This window comes from Schistocerca americana, chromosome 8, assembly GCF_021461395.2.
Source record: "Schistocerca americana isolate TAMUIC-IGC-003095 chromosome 8, iqSchAmer2.1, whole genome shotgun sequence".
In the NCBI taxonomy this organism is placed as follows: Eukaryota; Metazoa; Arthropoda; class Insecta; order Orthoptera; family Acrididae; genus Schistocerca; species Schistocerca americana.
This window is the reverse complement of record NC_060126.1, coordinates 395,154,735-395,175,514: the sequence shown is the minus strand read 5'-3', so window position 1 is coordinate 395,175,514 and position 20,780 is coordinate 395,154,735.

The following is a 20,780-nucleotide window of genomic DNA, read 5'->3' as shown; positions in this document are numbered from 1 at the left end:
AGTGTTCCTAAATATTCTGGGTCATGTTTAATTTTAAAATATGTAACTCATACATGTCCTGGATGAAATGTGTCCAAAGGTAGTTGTGTCTCAGCCTCCTCATGTCTTTGTCCAACATTGTGTACAAGCTAGTGTCAAATGGAAACAAATTAAAAGCACTTAGGCCAATAACAGATTTTAGGTTTAAATCAGTTGTTGGTCTTTTGCCTTTCTTCTAGGTTTTAGGTATGTAAGATAATTTAACATCCAAGGAGTCATGCTTTAAACACACAAAGAACTTTACTCATAAAATAAAGGATAGTGATATGATGAGATGCTTTACTTCATTCGGCTATACAATTAGCCATTTCTAAATAATCTCATTATTAGCAGCACGTTAAACCACAATCTTTCCTCATCCATATATGGAAAGATTTTTAGTACTAAAATAAATGGATACTGAATTTAACCTACAGCACCGAAACATTCTAGAATGAGGAATAAGAACCAGAGCAAAATGTCAAACACTTCCACATTAATCCTTGGGGTGATACATCAAAACTCCACAAAGACTATAAACCACAGTATATGATCACTCTCAAGTACTAAATTCAAATATGTGTCATTTTATCTGTACTTACTCAAAATGAAAATTAGTCAATGTATTCCAGTTAATCATGAAATGATGTATGACTGCATTCTTGCTCCAACCATCTTTGTCTCTGATACAGGAAGTGGGCTCAAGTAAAATTTCAGCAGAGGGCTTTGCAATTTTTCTTGACTTTGCCCCAAAAAACCAACTGATCACAAAATAAGTAGACTTCATTACACAGGTGACTCTACAACACATACTCTCACACCAATAGAGCTGCAAAAAGGAATAGAGTGATACAAGAAGGCAAGTAACTCATTTTGTCTCACCAATAATAATGTTCATAAAACCAAAATACTAAAACAATCAGTACAGGGAACAGTCCTCCCATTTTACATCTGCATCTCAGATATGGAAGCCGGCTGCTGTGGGCGAGCAGTTCTAGACGCTTCAGTCTGGAACAGCGCTACTGCTATGTTCGCAGGTTCGAATCCTGCCTCGGACATGGTTGTGTGTTATGTCCTTAGGTTATTTAGGTTTAAGTAGTTCTAAGTCTAGGGGACTGATGACCTCATGTTAAGTGCCATAGTGCTTAGAGCCATTTGAACCATTTTCAGATGTGGCACTGGGACAGGTAGCCATGGCCTACCAATTGTCCTGTTCTCATAATGCATGTTATTTATTACGTGTGTTGTGAGTTTTGAACTATTGATTTGCACTGTAATACAGTGACAATTCCTAAACTGAGATGACCCCCGGAATGAATGGAGAAAAGAGAAAAACATTGGTTCCATGGAAGTGTACTAGCTCATGGTTATTAGGAGTCTTTACCTATCACGATCGTATACTGGGACACATTTGAGCATGTTGTCTCTGTAGATGATTGTCCCATTACCACATGAGCCAATAAGTTTGAGAATGTAGAGGAAACATTGTGCTAAGAGAGACAAACTTTTCACGAAACCCAGCCAATACTACAAAGAATCAAAAATATTGTATAAACCAAGGTATCTGAGAATCATTCATCACTGTTTCCAGGAATATTGTCTTCTCATACATCACCTTATGCACTGATTTTGCACTTTATCCTCAATATTGTACAAATACCATTACCACACTGCATTGGGGAAGAGGGCAGGGTAAGTCTAAGTGGCTATATGAGTCATTACTGAGGTGAGCAGCATGTTAGGCAAATGGGTGGTTGAGTATGCTGTCAGCCATTGTAAAGCAATATCCATTCATGCAGTGGAACATCTGGTTAGTTATATTCACAAAGAACACTGCACATACACGTCACCTAATTCCCACAAATTTCGAGAGGGGAGTGATGAGCTCTGATGCCATGTTCAATCACATCCCACATGTGTTCGATTGGGTTCAGATCTGGCAAGTTGGGGGGTCAGCAAGTCAACTGGAACTCACCACTGTGTTCCTCAAACCACACCATCAGACTCCTGGCTGTGTGACATGGCACATTCTCTTGCTGAAAAATGCCACTACCACCAGGAAACGATTGTCGTGAAAGGGTGTATGTGGTCTGCAACCAGTATACGATACTTCTTGACCATGTTTGTGCCTTACACAAGCTCCACTGGACCCATGGATGCCCACATGAACGTTCCCCAGAGCATAATGAAGCTGCCACCAGCTTATCTCCATAACATAGTAGATGTGTCAAGGAGCTATTCTCCTGGAAGACAACAGTTTTGTGCCCTCCCATTGGCATGATGAAGAAGGTATCAGGCAGACCATGCTGCGCCGATGGCTGTATATCGATCTCAGTCATAGTTGCTGATGTCATGGTTTCGACATTGGCACATGCATAAGGCTTCGGCTGTGGAGGCCCATCGTTAGAAGTATTTGATGCACTGTGTGTTCAGAAACACTTGCACTCTGCCCTGGATTAAAATCTGATGTTAGTTCTACCACAGTTCACTGCCTGTCTTGTTTTACCAGTCTGCCCAGCCTATGACATCTGACATTTGTAATGAGGGGTGGTCTCCCAACCGCACGATGTCTGGACACGGTTTCATCTTAATTTTGTCATGTTTTGAAGACTTCACCACAATGCTTCTCAAACACCCAACAAGTTATGCAATTTCTGAAATGCTTGTGCCTAGCATCTTGGACATCAAAATCTGCCCTCAGTCAGACTCAGATAGACCATGTGCCTTCACCCTTCTACACATGGATAGCATGCTCACTGATACTACATGCACTGTGCATGTGTCTGACTAGCAGTCATTTCTTGCCAGGTGATGCCGCTATTGCCTGGATGGGTTTATATTGATTGTAAGTCAGTGGTCATAATGTTCTGACTGAACAGTGTATGTTGTAACCTGTCTTGAGCTATGAAGTAAGATAGCTGAAGCTGTATAAAAAAGACATTGTGCATAAAATACAGTAGAGTTGATACAAAACTGTTTACATTATTTAGTAACTTGGACAGGCTGATGCTCGCTTTAGCACCCACACATCACAAGAGGGTGGAGAAGTCCAATGGCACGGCTCTATGGCTCTATGCACTGCCCAACTTTTCTACATATTTTAGGGACTGGTCTACAGAATCATCTGGCCCATAAACTAACCCCATTTGAATTCTTTCAAGTAGCCTTCTCTTAAGTGCATCTATTTGAATTAATTCATCAAAAGGCTGGTCTAAGTGTTCAGGTTTCATGATATGGTCTTTGCAAAACTCTTTCATACCCCCTCTCTGCTCCCTGTATATCGGACCATTTAAAATCTCACTCTTTATCCTTGCCTGTTCAGTGTCAGAGCAAAACCTTTTCAAGAAACACTTTTCAAATTCATCTATGGATAAATTGCTACAGTCAAGTTGGTTGGCCCATCACAGGGGATTATTTTGTGCAATCAGTTTGGCTTCCAGCAAGGGAATAATACAACAGATGCCATAAATAAATTCATAGAAAAAATTTGCATAGCTATAGATGAAAACAGTAAAGTAGCTGGAATTTTCTGCGACCTGACAAAGGCTTTCGATTCTATAAATCATTCCTTGCTAATCCACAAACTAGAAAAATATGGGATTAAGGATGCAGTACTTCAATGTCTTAATTCTTACTTATCTAATAGAAAACAAAGAACAATCATCTCTTCAAATGGTGTAAACTACCATTCTGACTGGAAAACAATAACACAAGGTGTCCCACAAGGTTCGATCCTTGGTCCAATTCTCTTTCTATTGTACGTCAATGACTTACCATTAAACATGATTTCACCATCCGTTCTGTTTGCTGATGACACATCTGTCTTGATAGAAAGTGAAGAAACAGAAACAATTCCTGATAGTGTCACTGGTACATTAGACAGGCTAGAGTCATGGTTCCAGTTAAATGGTCTGAAGCTTAACATATCAAAAACAAACTTGATTCAATTCAGAACCAATCAGTCAAGAGACCAGGAAATTAGTATAAATCATAAAAGTGAAGAATTAACAGAAGTGTATTCTGCCAAATGTCTAGGTCTACACCTCGATAAGAATTTAAACTGGAACACACATATTGAGTACCTGTGCAGCAAACTGGGTAGCTTTGCATATGCCATGCATATATTATCACGTGCTACTAACATGTCCACTCACAAAGTAGCATATCTAAGTTACTTTGAATCAGTGATAAGATATGGCATTATTTTCTGGGGGAGCTCCAGTAATATATCTGGTGTACTGAAGCTCCAGAAGAAAATTATCAGAAATATGTGCACTGCACAGCAAAGAGAATCATGTCATCCATTATTACAGAAACTAAAAATTTTGACTGTCCTCTCCCTATACATATACGAGCTAATGATATTTTTACACAACAAACCGGAATTGTCCATTAAAAACCAATTTGATCATTCATGCAGTGCAACAAATAAAGATAATTTTATGCTTCCTGTCCATAGATTGAAATTATATGCTCAGTCCCCACAATATATGGGCATAAAAGTCTACAAAAAACTTAAAGGCAAAAACATTCTAAACATGGAACTAGGGATACTGTTACATGAAATTCTTATGCACAAATGCTATTACTCATTAGAAGAGTTCATGGAAGATGAACTGATGATTTGAGCAGAATCCAACCACAAATTAGCATTGTATTGAGAAAAAAAAAAAAAAATAGTCCATTATCAAGAAAGATATTTACCTATGCTGGAAAATAAGAAAATATAGATACTGTACATAAACTAAATATAGTTTTAAAAATTAATGTTAGATTCTAGTTTGTAATTTTTGATGTGTCTCCTGTACCATAATCACATGATTTGTAAGTGTATGTTATGAGACTAATAAATCACAATTCAAAAGGCTACGAGTGCAATAGTGGCTTCAGACAGCATCTTGGCAGTGGCCAACCAACATGATGGCAGTGCAGATTTTGTTCACAGTTCAGTGGCTGGTTAGCTAACTACACAACCACACAGTGGTGCATTGATACATCACTTCACCCACAAACAATGCATCAGAAGCATGGTGCACCTACCTGTACAACTAATTAGTTGAGATGTATCTAGCACTGACTTCAGAATTTAGCTTAGTGGCATATCATGCAAAGCTAACAGCCTTGCCACAGTGGTGACAATGATTCCTGTCATATCAACAAACTTAAACACTGTCAGGCTTGGATAGCACTTGGATGGATGACTGTCTGGATCTGTCAAGTGCTGTTAGCAAGTGGGGTGCACCCAGGTCTTGTGAGGCAAATTGAGCAGCTGTTTGATTGAGAGGTAGTGGCTCTGGTCTGGTAAACTGACAACATGCAGGAGTGTGGTGTGCTGACCACATGCCCCTCCATTCAGTATCCAATGATGCCTGTGGACTGAGAATAACTTGGCAGTCGGTCAGTACCATTGGACCTTCAGGTCCTGTTCAGACAATGTTAGTTAATAAGTTAGTTATTTAGTTACTTAGTATATTGTGTTAAAAAAAGTTCTTGAAACACATTTCAGTGGTTGGGGACTGTGGTGTTCAAACAGTGTAATATTATAGAAGTGCTACTAAGAGAATGTATTGTGGTCTACACTGTATGCCTGTCACCACATGTATAACAGAAGGGTTAATATCTCTCATGAAAGTTTAAGTGGAGGGACTAGAAAAAAAAATCTTAGAGACACTAAACATGAATTATCTGATAGTCTGAAAGCCAATAAAGAAGAGTTCTCATATAGTATTATGGATTTAAAAAAACACAAGGAAAAGAGGTGGCTATGACATTAATAAAATTAGCTAAGTAGTTACAGCTGGAAGTAGAAACTAATATGATTTAGTCAGGCAGGAGGTTGTAGAGCAGTTTAAAGAGGTAGATGATAAGATGGAACATATAAAGGAATTATCCACCCAGGAATTCAAAGATATTCATTATCAAATCTCTGATATGCAAGGTTGGGTAAAAACATTAGAAGAAAATAGAGATTTTGGTGAAGTAGTTAGTGCCTCAAATACTTCAACTAGTTTGGAGCTAATTGAACTAATGGAACTAACTGAACCAAAAATATAAAAGAATGTTAGAGCTACCAGAGCTGTCATCAACCAGATGACTCTGTTGTAACATGCAAGAAGCCGTTACTTACGATCGTATCCTTTTTCCAATCTTATTTGAAGTGTTTCAAACTGCGACTGTATAATATGTTGTGCTAGCACAATTAACCACTGTGAACAAAAAAAATTCATAAAATTACTGTATTAGAAAAAGATATATTTTGTTTATGTGAATATATGTTATCATAGTCTTTCTATTGTGCTGTTGAGTGAATTTCATTTTCTGTAAATTATTTTTGATTTAGTGTTCTGTGCTCTATGTTTCGATCTTAGTATGACTACATATTTACTAATGTACTTTGGAACGATGTTAACTGGGCACGAGTTGGTTGGATGTTGTCTGATGGGAAGGAAGGAAGAAAGGAGAGATGTAAAGTTTTCTGGAGTTGTGTGCAAATGGATTGTGTTTCACTGAGTGAATATTGTAATTGATGGCAGCAAGGTATCTAGGACTACTAAAAAAATGAAAATTATATACGAATCAGTTTGTTATCTATCGTATTTCAAGAAACACATCAGCCTATGGGGTTTCCAGACCTACAAGAGAACCTGGCATCCAGACAGAAGAAATTCAAGCAATGGATTGAAGGAGATCCTTAAAAAACAAGATGAGTATTTTTTCTTTAAAACTACCACTAGACCTGGTCAACAATATTTTTAACTCCATGAACATTTATTACAATTAACGGTCTTCCAGTTGTGCATAACAAAGGAGGTCATTAAAGTGGTGCCATTGCAATCAGCATACTTGTATGTTTGGATTTTTGACAGTGTTTATGTTACATGTGACCAAAGAGCATATAATTGTGTTGCATAGTGGAATGATTTTAAACCAAATATAATTTGACATAGTACATGTGGTGAGGTTTTGGAATGACGAAACACTACCATCATTCATGGTTGCAAAAGTTGAAGCATTATTACTGAAGTTGACACTACCTACTCAATCCAGGACAATAACACGCTAAGTACCAATTAAAACATTTATTTTTGTATTTTCACAGTGCAGTGTTGTGTGGACATTTTGACCAGCATTTTTTTTAGCATTGATAATTTACGAACAAATTTACGAAAAATGGATCATGATCAGAACAATGAAATAAATATGCCAAACCTATCAGCTTTAACTAGTGACTTTAAGTAGGACATAGCCGATAAAGACATGTTTCAGGATGTATTAGACAACAGTCAACCAAAACAGTTAAATGAAATCAGTGCAGACTTGGGATTTTAAGACAGTAGTGTGTTAGATTTGAGTCCAGACCATGAGAAACAAGGAGTTACATGTAAGTGAAACAATGTCGAGTGAAAAAACCAAACAGTTAAATTTACAAGACATGTTTGCTGCATTAATGTCATCAATGGAAAAAATAGGGAAAAAGTAGAAAAAAACTAACACTAATGACTGAAAAATAAAAAAAACTTGAAAAGTCAATAGTCTCAGAATGTAATCTCATTAGATCAGAGCTTAATGCACAAATTTCAAATATTCAAAAAGGCTTAGTTGGTGTGTGCTCTCAAGAGAAAACTATAGATGAATGTGTGAAACAAGTAGAGGGGATGGTAGAGACTTCAGAGTCCAAAATACAATCTTTAGAGACAAAAATAGGGGAAAAAACAGTTACAATATGGGGCTTATCTATAAACATTCTGTAATGTAAGACACCCAAGCTTTCCTACTATGTCACTAAATTGTTTCCCCAGCGAAAAGCATTTTCATCCAGTTGATTTTATATAACATTGCCACGTTAGTTTTCTCGCTGGTGTGGGTGATGAATTAAAAATTAATTCATTAAAAGATCATTAGAAGGGGAAGCCTTGTTATGGGCCAACCAACTTGACTGTAGCAATTTATCCATAGATGAATTTGAAAAGTGTTTCTTGAAAAAGTTTTGATCTGACACTGAACAGGCAAGGATAAAGAATGAGATTTTAAATGGTACGATGTACAGGGAGCAGAGAGGGGGTATGAAAGAGTTTTGCAAAGACCATATCATGAAACCTGAACACTTAGACCAACCTTTGATGAATTAACTCAAATAGATCCACTAAGAGAAGGCTACTTGAAAGAATTCAAATGGGGTTAGTTTATGGGCCAGATGATTCTGTAGACCAGTCCCTAAAATATGTAGAAAAGTTGGACAGCGCATATAACAGGTTTGGCCAACATAGTACTGATTTCAGAAGGTCAAACTGGAGTAATCACAATCATAATAGAAATACTAATAATAATGACAATTTTAACCAAAGACATAACAACACCACCATGGGGAGGAATGACAGAAATCCAAATAATTTTAGAAATTATCAGTATGGGGAAAAAAATTTTCAGTTATACCAAAAAGGTAAGGTAATGGAATTTTACAAAATGTATAAGTATATCAAGTTGAACATTCCGAGTAACCAGTAAAATGAAAGTGTAAAAGGTTGTATAATTGCAGGAGTCATGAGATTAGTGTACAGCGTATACACAATTTTTGGTAAATTGAGGAAGTATATGGTATACATAATCTATTAGTAGAAGGGTACACTTGAGATGTTTGCTGTCATGTTCTAGTTTTCAAAGTGTTTGTACAATGTAACAAGTGAAAGTACAGTTGCCTAGTGAAGTGTATTTGAAAGTAATGAAGTGATTGTAGGAGTGTTACCTTTCTGAACCTTAAGTTGAGACAATATGATTGTATACAGTAATGAGTTGTGCAAGCAATGCAATGATTACATACAGTAAAGTAATACAACATGTAAATAGTATAATGTGTTTCTATTGTTAGAGGAAAAGCCATCCCAGTTGTGAGGGCTGCTGCTATGTGATGTCATTTTTTGAGGTTCATCTATTGTGTAATATGAAGCAGGTGATTTTTCTTAGATGATTATTATTATTATGGAGTACATAGTGGAGTAATGAGGTGATATTATGAGGATTGAGGTGAAGTAATTATGTTGATGCAATGAGGAGATATTTGATGTATTTAATGAAGTACTGATATATTACTGATGTAATGAGGAGAATGAGGTTAGGTAAAATCTGGTTAGGGAACCTATTTTTTTCTTACTATGGAGAAAGTTTATGAAAGACACTCATAGTCAACAAGGTTTCTAATGCAAATTGTTTTTGGTTTGAAGTAACAGATGCATGTAAATATTCAGTTATATTTATGCAGAAAGATTGATTCTATGTGAAGTGTGACATCTTTTGTAACTAGGCAACATGTCAGTAATCTGTATGCTGAAAAGTGATTAAGCATCTTGTTAGTAATTAATGTGAAGAACATGACACTTGAAAATAGGAAGTAAACTGGAGAATGTTTTTAGTGAATTAACAACTGTACCTATACACCACTACATACTTGTACACTGTTAAAAGCTAACGAGAAGTGAAAACTGTTTATTTCTGAACTTTTAATACACTGAACCATATAAGGCAAGTCAAGATGACACATTTGAGCACTTGATGGTTGATGTATTCCATACTCAAAAGGCTTTATGAATTGAACTGCTTATTATATCAGACTATACACATGAGTTACATAAATTTTGTTGCTGTTTCCGAAAGTCTGATGAGAGGTGGGAGTTATATTGTTACTTTTCTGAAAATATGATGAGGTATATACTAAGTTTTTGAAACATTTTACCCCAGATGGGAGACTCTATATTGAATTTGTGTTGTGCTTGATGTGCACCAAGAGTTACAACCATACAGTGACTTACTGAAACATGTAATGATCAATATTTATTTGTACAGAAATTCTAGTTGTTAGGTGTACACAACCATATCCCACACAATGACTTGTAAATATCTAAGTGCTATAACAGATTTTCTTTGATGTTTTGTTGTTTATGTAACAACTATGAGTATGGGAGTCATTCTTGAAAGATATTAACTGGTACAAAGACAACTTTTCCATTGAATACTATACCCACACCTTATAAAAAACTGCATGATATTTTATCATTTCTGTAAATACCTTGAAGATGCTGTCTGATAACTAGTAATACACACACACACACACACACACACACACACACACACACACACACACACACACACACACTCACTCTCTCTCTCTCTCTCTCTCTCTCTCTCTCTCTCTCTCTCTCTCTATCTATCTATCTATTCTTTGTCCTTGAATTTACATAGATGTCTATGATACAGAACTCTGAAACAAACAAATCCTATCTTCACTGAAGTGTATAAAAAAATATCAGGAGAGTAACTGAAATCTGTGGACACTTGCTTCCCAAAATTTGATACATAATATCACCTGTGTACAGTATATAATTCTGTGTATTACCTAAGTGGACATTTTCCAATTCTATCTAGTTTTAAGTGAATTTTCAACCAGAAATAATATTTCAGACAACCCCATGATCTGGAGAGGACGTTTTCGTTTTTGTGCTTTAATTGTTAGTTACAGGACATGTTTCTATGGACATTCACCATAGTGCTTATAAATATAAGTTATTTCATTGATGTTGTGCAGTATCCTCAACCATGAGTTGAACCAAATTGATAGTGAACTTAGCTGTGTGTTTAAACATGCTACATGGTATCCCCAACTGGACTTGAACTTAAATTGTCATAAAGAACTTTTAGTTATATGATAGATTGAAGTTGTGCCATGTTAGCACACCTGACGTATATTTGAACTACCGTACACATAATCTAGTATCCTGGAACTGAGTAGTGCTTATGTAGCACACAGAATTCATCAGATGCTTTGACATTTTAGTAGTGTCTATGCTGCACACAGTACTTCATGAACTATTTGACAATGTAAAATTGTAAGCCATGGTAGTGCTGAAAAGGCACAGACGACTTGCTTCTGAGATATGGTATCGCATTTTTCGGTAGTGAAATTGGTATCGTAAACTACAATATTGCAAGTGGTATCATATTTTACAGTTATGATGAAAGTAACAGAAAAGACTGTTTTCAAAATAATATTAACTTTTCAAAAATTGAGTAACTTTAGGAAGTCAAGTGTGTAAGAGAAGAAATCATTTATCTTATTATTTCCTGCATCCAACTTAAAATTTACTGATTGTTGAGTGCTAGTTTTAGTCTTGTTACCCCTAATACATTAATATTTGCTGTACAATTTTGTCTTGGTATAAGTATTTTTTCTTTAATATTGCTAATTAGTATTTGTACAAAATTCAACAGCATAATTACATCTAACAAACTCTAAACATTTTTTTTGGTGAGAAGTAAACTTTTTCAGTTTTTTTTTTCAAGATGTGTTAGTATTTGCTTTTACCTAAGAGTTTGCAAAGTATTCTTTTCACTTGACTTCAAATCAGTTAAGAAGTCATTTTGATATTTCTGGTTTTTTTCCCCACCAAAATTCAGATTCTGAGAACCTTGTTTATCTTGCAATTTTTCTCATGAAATATTTCATGAATGTAATTAGGGAACTTTGGATTCTGAAGGTGATACGCTGCAAAATGTTGTAGGAAATATACTGGGAGCTGTGTTCACTCCTTTGAATATACATGAAGAACCACTTACCACCACCCTCCAATTCAGCGTACATTAGATGCCTCTTTTTACCAGCCTTCAACTATTCAGACCACAGACACATATGAGTTCATAAACTCTTGTTTAACTGCTTGTTCTACTTTTCAGATTTGTAAACCTTGTGCACACCTGTGAGACTTTCCCTCACAGTGGAAATGTGAGCGAAACTCTCAGGGTGTGTGTAATGTGCATTAAGCTGTTTGGGCCATGAATATTCTCAAATTTATGATCTTATCCTTTCTTCAATCTTATTTGAAATGTTTTAAACTCTGACTGCATAATATGTCGTGCTAGCACAATTAACCCCTGTGATAAAAGTTGCTTCGTCAGGAAAGAGGGAAGGAGAGGGAAAGACGAAAGGATTTGGGTTTTAAGAGAGAGGGTAAGGAGTCATTCCAATCCCGGGAGCAGAAAGACTTACCTTATGGGGGAAAAAGGACGGGTATACACTCGCACACACACACATATCCAGCCACACACGTACAGACACAAGCAGACATATTTAAAGACCAAATATTTATTTATATACACTCCTGGAAATTGAAATAAGAACACCGTGAATTCATTGTCCCAGGAAGGGGAAACTTTATTGACACATTCCTGGGGTCAGATACATCACATGATCACACTGACAGAACCACAGGCACATAGACACAGGCAACAGAGCATGCACAATGTCGTCGGCACTAGTACAGTGTATATCCACCTTTCGCAGCAATGCAGGCTGCTATTCTCCCATGGAGACGATCGTAGAGATGCTGGATGTAGTCCTGTGGAATGGCTTGCCATGCCATTTCCACCTGGCGCCTCAGTTGGACCAGCGTTCGTGCTGGACGTGCAGACCGCGTGAGACGACGCTTCATCCAGTCCCAAACATGCTCAATGGGGGACAGATCCGGAGATCTTGCTGGCCAGGGTAGTTGACTTACACCTTCTAGAGCACGTTGGGTGGCACGGGATACATGCGGACGTGCATTGTCCTGTTGGAACAGCAAGTTCCCTTGCCGGTCTAGGAATGGTAGAACGATGGGTTCGATGACGGTTTGGATGTACCGTGCACTATTCAGTGTCCCCTCGACGATCACCAGTGGTGTACGGCCAGTGTAGGAGATCGCTCCCAACACCATGATGCCGGGTGTTGGCCCTGTGTGCCTCGGTCGTATGCAGTCCTGATTGTGGCACTCACCTGCACGGTGCCAAACACGCATACGACCATCATTGGCACCAAGGCAGAAGCGACTCTCATCGCTGAAGACGACACGTCTCCATTCGTCCCTCCATTCACGCCTGTCGGGACACCACTGGAGGCGGGCTGCACGATGTTGGGGCGTGAGCGGAAGACGGCCTAACGGTGTGCAGGACCGTAGCCCAGCTTCATGGAGACGGTTGCGAATGGTCCTCGCCGATACCCCAGGAGCAACAGTGTCCCTAATTTGCTGGGAAGTGGCGGTGCAGTCCCCTACAGCACTGCGTAGGATCCTACGGTCTTGGTGTGCATCCGTGCGTCGCTGCGGTCCGGTCCCAGGTCGACGGGCACGTGCACCTTCCGCCGACCACTGGCGACAACATCGATGTACTGTGGAGACCTCACGCCCCACGGGTTGAGCAATTCGGCGGTACGTCCACCCGGCCTCCCGCATGCCCACTATACGCCCTCGCTCAAAGTCCGTCAACTGCACGTACGGTTCACGTCAACGCTGTCGCGGCATGCTACCAGTGTTAAAGACTGCGATGGAGCTCCGTATGCCACGGCAAACTGGCTGACACTGACGCCAGCGGTGCACAAATGCTGCGCAGCTAGCGCCATTCAACGGCCTACACCGCGGTTCCTGGTGTGTCCGCTGTGCCGTGCGTGTGATCATTGCTTGTACAGCCCTCTCGCAGTGTCCGGAGCAAGTATGGTGGGTCTGACACACCGGTGTCAATGTGTTCTTTTTTCCATTTCCAGGAGTGTATTTATATATCTCTGCCCAAACTCTTTGCCTCTGTATATGTATGCTTGCGTCTGTATATGTGTGGATGGATATGTGTGTGTGTGTGTGTGCGAGTGTATACCCGTCCTTTTTTCCCTCTAAGGTAAGTCTTTCCGCTCCCGGGATTGGAATGATTCCTTACCCTCTCCCTTAAAACCCAAATCCTTTTGTCTTTCCCTCTCCTTCCCTCTTTCCTGACGAAGCAACCGTTGGTTGCGAAAGCTAGAATTTTGTGTGTATGTTTGTGTGTCTATCAACGTGCCAGCACTTTCGTTTGGTAAGTCACATCATCTTTGTTTATATTACTGTACTACAAAAATATATATTTTTGTTTATGTGAATATATGCTATCATCGTTGTTCTATTGTGCTGTTGGGAGAATTTCATTTTCTGTAAATTATTTTCGATTTAATGTTCTATTTTTCAATCTTAGTATGACTATATCTTTACTGATATACTTAGGAATGATGTTAACGATGTGTGAGTTGGTTGTTTGTTGTCTGGCGGGAAGGAAGGAAGGAGAGACTTTTCCGGAGTTGCGTTCAAATGGATTATATTTCGCTGAGTGAACATTGTAATTGAAGGCAGCAAGGCGTCTATGACTACTAAAAAAACGAAAATTATATACAAATCAGTTTGTCATCTATGTTATTTGAAGAAACACACCAGTCTATATGGTTTCCAGACCTACAAGAGGACCTGGCTTCCAGACGGTATAAATTCAAGCAACGGATTGAAGGAGATAATAGTGCCACTAGACCTGGCCAACAATATTTTTAACTCAATGAACGTTTATTACAATTAACGGTCTTCCAATTGTGTGTAACAAAGGAGGTCATTAAATTGTACACTCAATGGCATTTTTGAAGAAATTTAAGAAAATGTTATCCAAGGATTGGGCAGATACCATGAAAAATCACTTTACTGTTAAAACATTTACAATTGGAAGTTGTAAATTGGAATTCCAAATGCAGAAATAAGTTTCAGACTTTGAGCAGTTTGAAGTAGCATTTAAGCAAGAGTTCACATGTCCTAGTGAGCATACTAAAGTCTATGATGTTGCCAGCTTTATTTTGAAATACATTTAAGATATAATGAGTATGATGATGACTCATATCTGTGAAAGTTGCGTATCTGGATATAGTACATATAGTGACAGTAATGTGTGTGTGTGTTTTAAGGTTTATGGCTATAAATTTGTGTGCCTTATGGATTACCTGAAGGAAGTTTTATATTATAATTATCTAGTACGTAAACTGTCATGTTATTTATTGTTAACTGAAGGAGGAAAGCTCATTATTAGTGAAATCTGTGCTGTATGAGACATTCTGCATTAAGTAGGTGTCCTGTACTTACTCGGAAGAAGTGTACTAAATAACAGAGATGTAGGTGGGAAAGATTTACAATACATTTTCTCACCTGATCCAGGCAGAAGTTATAATAGTTAATTTAGATGATGTTACTAACCAGAACAAACACAATATGCCTCATGTTAACTGTCACAGAGCTTGAAAAAGGACTTTTCTATTTTAGTTATACATTACATTAACTTTAATTACTTACCTGAGGCAAGTTAGTGATTTTATTGTTTACTGATTCATGAATAAAAACAGATTTAATTGAAAAAGTTTATGCATTTACATAACATGGGGAATGTTGTTAACTGTTCATCTACTTTTGTCTGCTGTAGCAGAAAGTCTAATTTTACATATAATCATTGGTACAGCAGCAGAGCATAAGTTCAAAGTTTGACAAATTAATCACAGGAGCTAAGGCATTTCTATTTATCAAATATGAAATTCAAGTTAGTAAAACTGGACATTACAGAAATATTATAAGTGTAAGGGGATTAAACATTATCACTGGAGCAATGGTGGTAATACCATAGTATTATGTAATCTGTAGTAGAAAAGATGCAATATGTCATGGGGTAAGTACTCTATTATACAGAACTGATATGCTAAGGAAATTCAAACCCTCAGGAAAATCTGCTACATTTGTAGATTAGACAGAATGACAACTACCAGGTTCTGAGTTAGCTGCTTCCACATTCATATTTCATTTTCCCTGGAGCAGTTTCTTCCACTCTTATTAACCTATGATCTTTAACACTTTTTGCATGGGAGATTACATACCATAAGCCAGTAGCAGCTCATGGAGATAGTGATAATACACTGACTGACTTGTAATTATGACTGCTCAGTGACTAACAAATGTGTTGTTACTCCATACATTCATGATTGCAAAAGAGGTATGTTAGTATCAACTTTTGAGGCCTTTACAGGGTAAGCCAAGACAAGTCCATTATGTAGGATACGCTGACCACAGCCTCTTGGTGAAGAACCCAACAGGAAGGGATTCTGGGGTGGAGAGTGGTATGGAATTCTGCGTTAGGGGTTCTATCTTCTTTCTTTCTTTGATCCTAGCAAGCCCAATCTTAATTTTCATTTTCATTCTTCATCAAGAAGAGTACCAATTCTATCCTCCCTCTTTCCACATTCATGTTTTTCTATTACTGAAACCCTTCTTTTCTGCAGACCACATCATGGTGATCACAACCTACTATCATACGATACCTTGAGGCAGTAACACATTCACCAATGACACAGTTATACAGGAAAGTGACACAGAAATCCTTCTTTCCTGCAGATCACATTGTGGTGATCACAACCTACTAATGTAGGATAGCATGGGGCAGTAACACGCATTCGCGGACGACACAACTGCACAGTAAATTTTCACAGATGTCTTGTCTGGTGATAATACACATTAGTCACATCATGAAAAAGTGGGAAATGGATAGCAAAGGAAACCATTCCCTAGGTGAAATCAATTATGATTTGCTAAGATGAAAGGATTTTGAAGATTTCAAGTCATTAAGTACAAGTTTCATATCTTATAACTATAGAGAAGAGCAAATACAGCTTAGGATCAATTGTAGAATTATTATCAACAGGACTTGGGAAAATGCTTTTAATTTATAGTGTGTGTATGCAACTGAAAGAAGTAAGAAAAGATTATGTTGCCTGTCATTGCAAATTACACTTTTGCATGATTTTTAGTATGAGAAGAATGTGTCCTCTGAGATAATAAAGAAAATAAATCATATAATCAAGTGATATTTATGCATAAGTAACTTATAACACTGCATGGAGAATAAGTTGAAATTATAAAGGAAGGAGCCAGGAAACATATGTTTGGAATAACAGGATAGAGTTAATAGGCTGTGGAGCAACTTTGTCATTGGAAGTTGTAAAGGTTAGGGACAGAAGTTTGGCATACAATTAAAATTTTTAAGATGGGGTGGATCTGATTTTATGTAGGTATTGGAGAGAGGAAGGATAGGCAAATCCAGAGAAGAGATGTTCTGATCCTTGTCAGGTGAATTCACAGAAGGAATGACATGAACCATTTTTGTATGGAAGGATGAAAGAAAAGGATACTCACATTACAAAGATGACAATGTATGTACACATTATCTGACCACAGAATAAGGTATAAGTGCAGCTCTTACAGAGGCATGAAGCTGAACAGTGATGGCTACTCACACTGTTGAACTGTTCTCCAAAATAATTAGATGCTAATAGACTTATCTGGGTGCTGATGATTCTTTCCATCCACATTTCCATAAGTTTGATTTACTACAAATCTGAGATTGTAGATTGTAGAGTATGTTGTAAATTAGAATGTCAGCATGTAATTCCTTGTGGTAAAGATGAACCTAATCATTTTTCTACCTCAATATAATGAGACAGATGAGATCAAAGTAAAGAAAAGGGAGTTGCATTGGAGCAAACATAATATATCCCAATTAAACAGTACAGCTGCTGCTGATACGTGTATCTACAGAAAATAATTATCAAGTGGATCTTCATAAATAATTTTATTCACCCATGGAAATTTTAAATAATGATGAAGATTTCTTTGTAGAGTAATAAATTTATAATGATTTTTATAAATTAAGATTGTTTTTGTTCTTTTTTTGATACATTGTATATCTCTCTGGCACATATCTCTGTTGATGAGTGTCTTGTACATTAAATCAATGATTTATGTATGAATGTCATGAGACAATAAAATTCAGATCCTGATTCTGGAACAGAGTATGTTCAATATTTCTCTCTACTTCATCTGAACAAACTGGATAAATTGAAGGAGATTCATCAAAACTAGAAATGGATTAAAAAAAAAAAAAAGGCTTTATGCATGTAAAATCATGATAATAGAAATAAAAACAAACCTATCATTATTTAAAGAATATTTTGTTGTTATGAGATGTTGTAATTAGTTAAACATCTTCAGTTATATGACATCTTTCATCTAAGTGGGTGGATCTATGGTGCGACGTGTAATTCTTTTGAATAACATGTTCTACCCTTATCCTCTTGGGCCAATGAAAGATGTTTGTGATAATTGAAAACATAGTTTAGTAGTTGTTAAGTGCCAGAACATTTCACTGTGGGAGGTATTAAAATATGTACAGATGGTTTGTGAAAGCTGCCTGCTCCGAACATCAGTTAGGTGTGATAGCTATTGTGCGTCTCCATCTACTGTGGAAGCTTGCTTATTCTTTGGACATTATAGCTTTGTGGTGCCTCGGAGGTTGTAAAGGGACACCCTCCTCTAGCTTTACTTTTCCTTAACAGAAGTAGTCGATAACAGAACTAATTTTCACATTTTGGACAGGTCAGTATTATCTCAACTGTTTATCTGAAAAATTTCATATACTTTTAGACACAATATGTTATATTTCAAGCTAAAACCTATGAATTGAATTACTTTATTTTTGTTGTTACAGTCAACGTGTACTAGCTCTGTACATACAGTTAATTTTTTTTTTAAGGAACATTTGAAATTATGAAATATTTAGCACACTTAAAATTTCTATTATTAATTTTGAAATATGGCACTGTTTATTATGTTTATTTGTGGATTCATTTATAAATTAATAGAAATTCATTGGTCAAGAAAATTTGTAAACTCTTTGGAATATTGTTATTACCACAGAGTGTGGAGGTAGTAGTGGGCATGCCTCTGACGTGATCAGACATGGTTTTGTATTTTTTTTGGCTTTGTTAATGTGAAAATTCAAAAGACAGTGTGATACAGTAAAATGTGAAACAAATCCAAAAAATCTCCACATGCATTCATCAAATTTATTTATGTCAATTGGAACATGAGAACCTAAAATGTGAAAATTTCAGCTTTGAGAATCAGACCCCTAGATATTAAGAACTGGAACAAACTATGAGAAAAGAAGATAAGAAAAAACATTTATTGTAAATATTACTCCTCTCATATTTTTTGAAAAGAGTTTACCATCAACAACAGTAGTGACAGCAACAACAAAGAAGGGAGGGGGAGATTACAAGGTCAAGGAGCAAAAAGACATTCACAAGAATGTAAACAGTCATAAACAACTGAGAAATCATTATAAGAACTGCCATTGACTCGATGGATAATGTCAAAGCAGCACACACATTGTTATGATCTTCATGAGCTATGAAGTAAGGTAGATCTGTTCACCCATTATTGTAACTGAGCCTCTACAAGAAAAACAATGTATGTAAAATACATAAGAGTTAACACAAAACTGTTATGTCATTTAGTAGGTTGATGGGACTGGAGCTCTCTTCCAGCACTCACTTATCGCAATAAGATGAAGATGTCCAAAGGTGCAGCTCCATGGCACTGCATATCAGAACCACAAAGGAATTAATTTTGAGAATTGCAGCCAAAAATTATTAAAGAGGTGAGGTTGACATATATGCATCTGGGTGACAGATCATACATGGAGTGTAACTCCACAACCAACCGCCAGCGGTAAAGCTCCAGTGCTAACTCACTGAAGATGTGCTTGAAGCTGTTTGAGGGTTCTGACATATTGGATAGAATTTATCGTGCATCCCTGCTCCAAAAAATCAACCATAATCACACCCTCTGCATCTCAGAATACTGTAGCCATACTTTCTCTGCCAATCACACAGTTTTGATCTTTTTCTTCTTTGGTGAGCTTCCGTGATGCCATTCCACTGACTATCTCTTTGATTCTGGTTCAAAAAGTGAACCCTTATCTCCTGTTACAGATTCCTGCAGAAATCCTACAAACAGAAGCATTGCAAGAGTTGGGAGGCAATTGCTTTTCTTGTCTCTTTGTTCTGGTTGATTAACATTCTTGGTACCCAAGTTGCACAAACCTCTGAGTATACCAGTTGTTGAATAATTGTTATCACACTGCCTTTACACAAATCATCTAGTCACCCATCAATCGCCGTGAATGATCAACTCGCTAAATTTTGTGTGGAGTCACTGCAGTCACCAGCCTGCCACTCTGTGTTCCGTCAGCCTGTGGTGTTCGTCATTCAGTTTTGTTACAGCCATGAACCCATCATCTAACAGTGCTGATATCCACTGTAGTGTCATTGTGTGCATTTTTTCAGTCTTTCATGAATGTGAATGAGGTGTTTCACCTTCTGCATTCAAGAATTATCTCACAGAACTCTGTCTAATATGAACATCAATGTCGGCCATTTTGCAGGTGACACAGAAAGTTACTACTGCAGTGGCCTGGAGAAGAGACACTGTGGAATAGTGCCAAATTCAGATTTTTGCATTTAATGATCTTTAGTTAAGGAGAAAAAATAGGAAGCTTTATTTTTTGACTGCCCTTGTAGTTTGTGTAGGATATCCCTTCAAATCTCTCTGTTATTAAACTCCCATTTCCCTTCATCTCTCTCTCTCTCTCTCTCTCTCTCTCTCTCTCTCTCTCTCTCTCTCTCCCTCCCCATCACTCCCTCTCCCTCTCTGTATCTCTTTCCCACTTCTACAACCAATCATTTTCTCTGTTTAGTCCTCATTTTATCACTGCTGCTGAGAACCATCTTTCTCCCTCCCAACTCCTCCCTAACCCAGCCTTGTCTGCATCACACATCAGTCAGCTGCACATGAGTGTTTCTTCTCCATTGTATTTGTTTACTGTTTTCATTCTAGAATACCAAGTATCATGCAGGTAGTTTTAAGGAAAAAACTAGAATGTATCATCTCAACCCACAGGGCTTGGTGGAATATTGGGTGGATATCAGAATATAAGTGCAAAGGTCCAGGGTTCAATCTGCAGATATTTTTTGTGGCACTTATCATCTCTTTCAGTGATTTGTTAATGTGAAAAATGTCAAG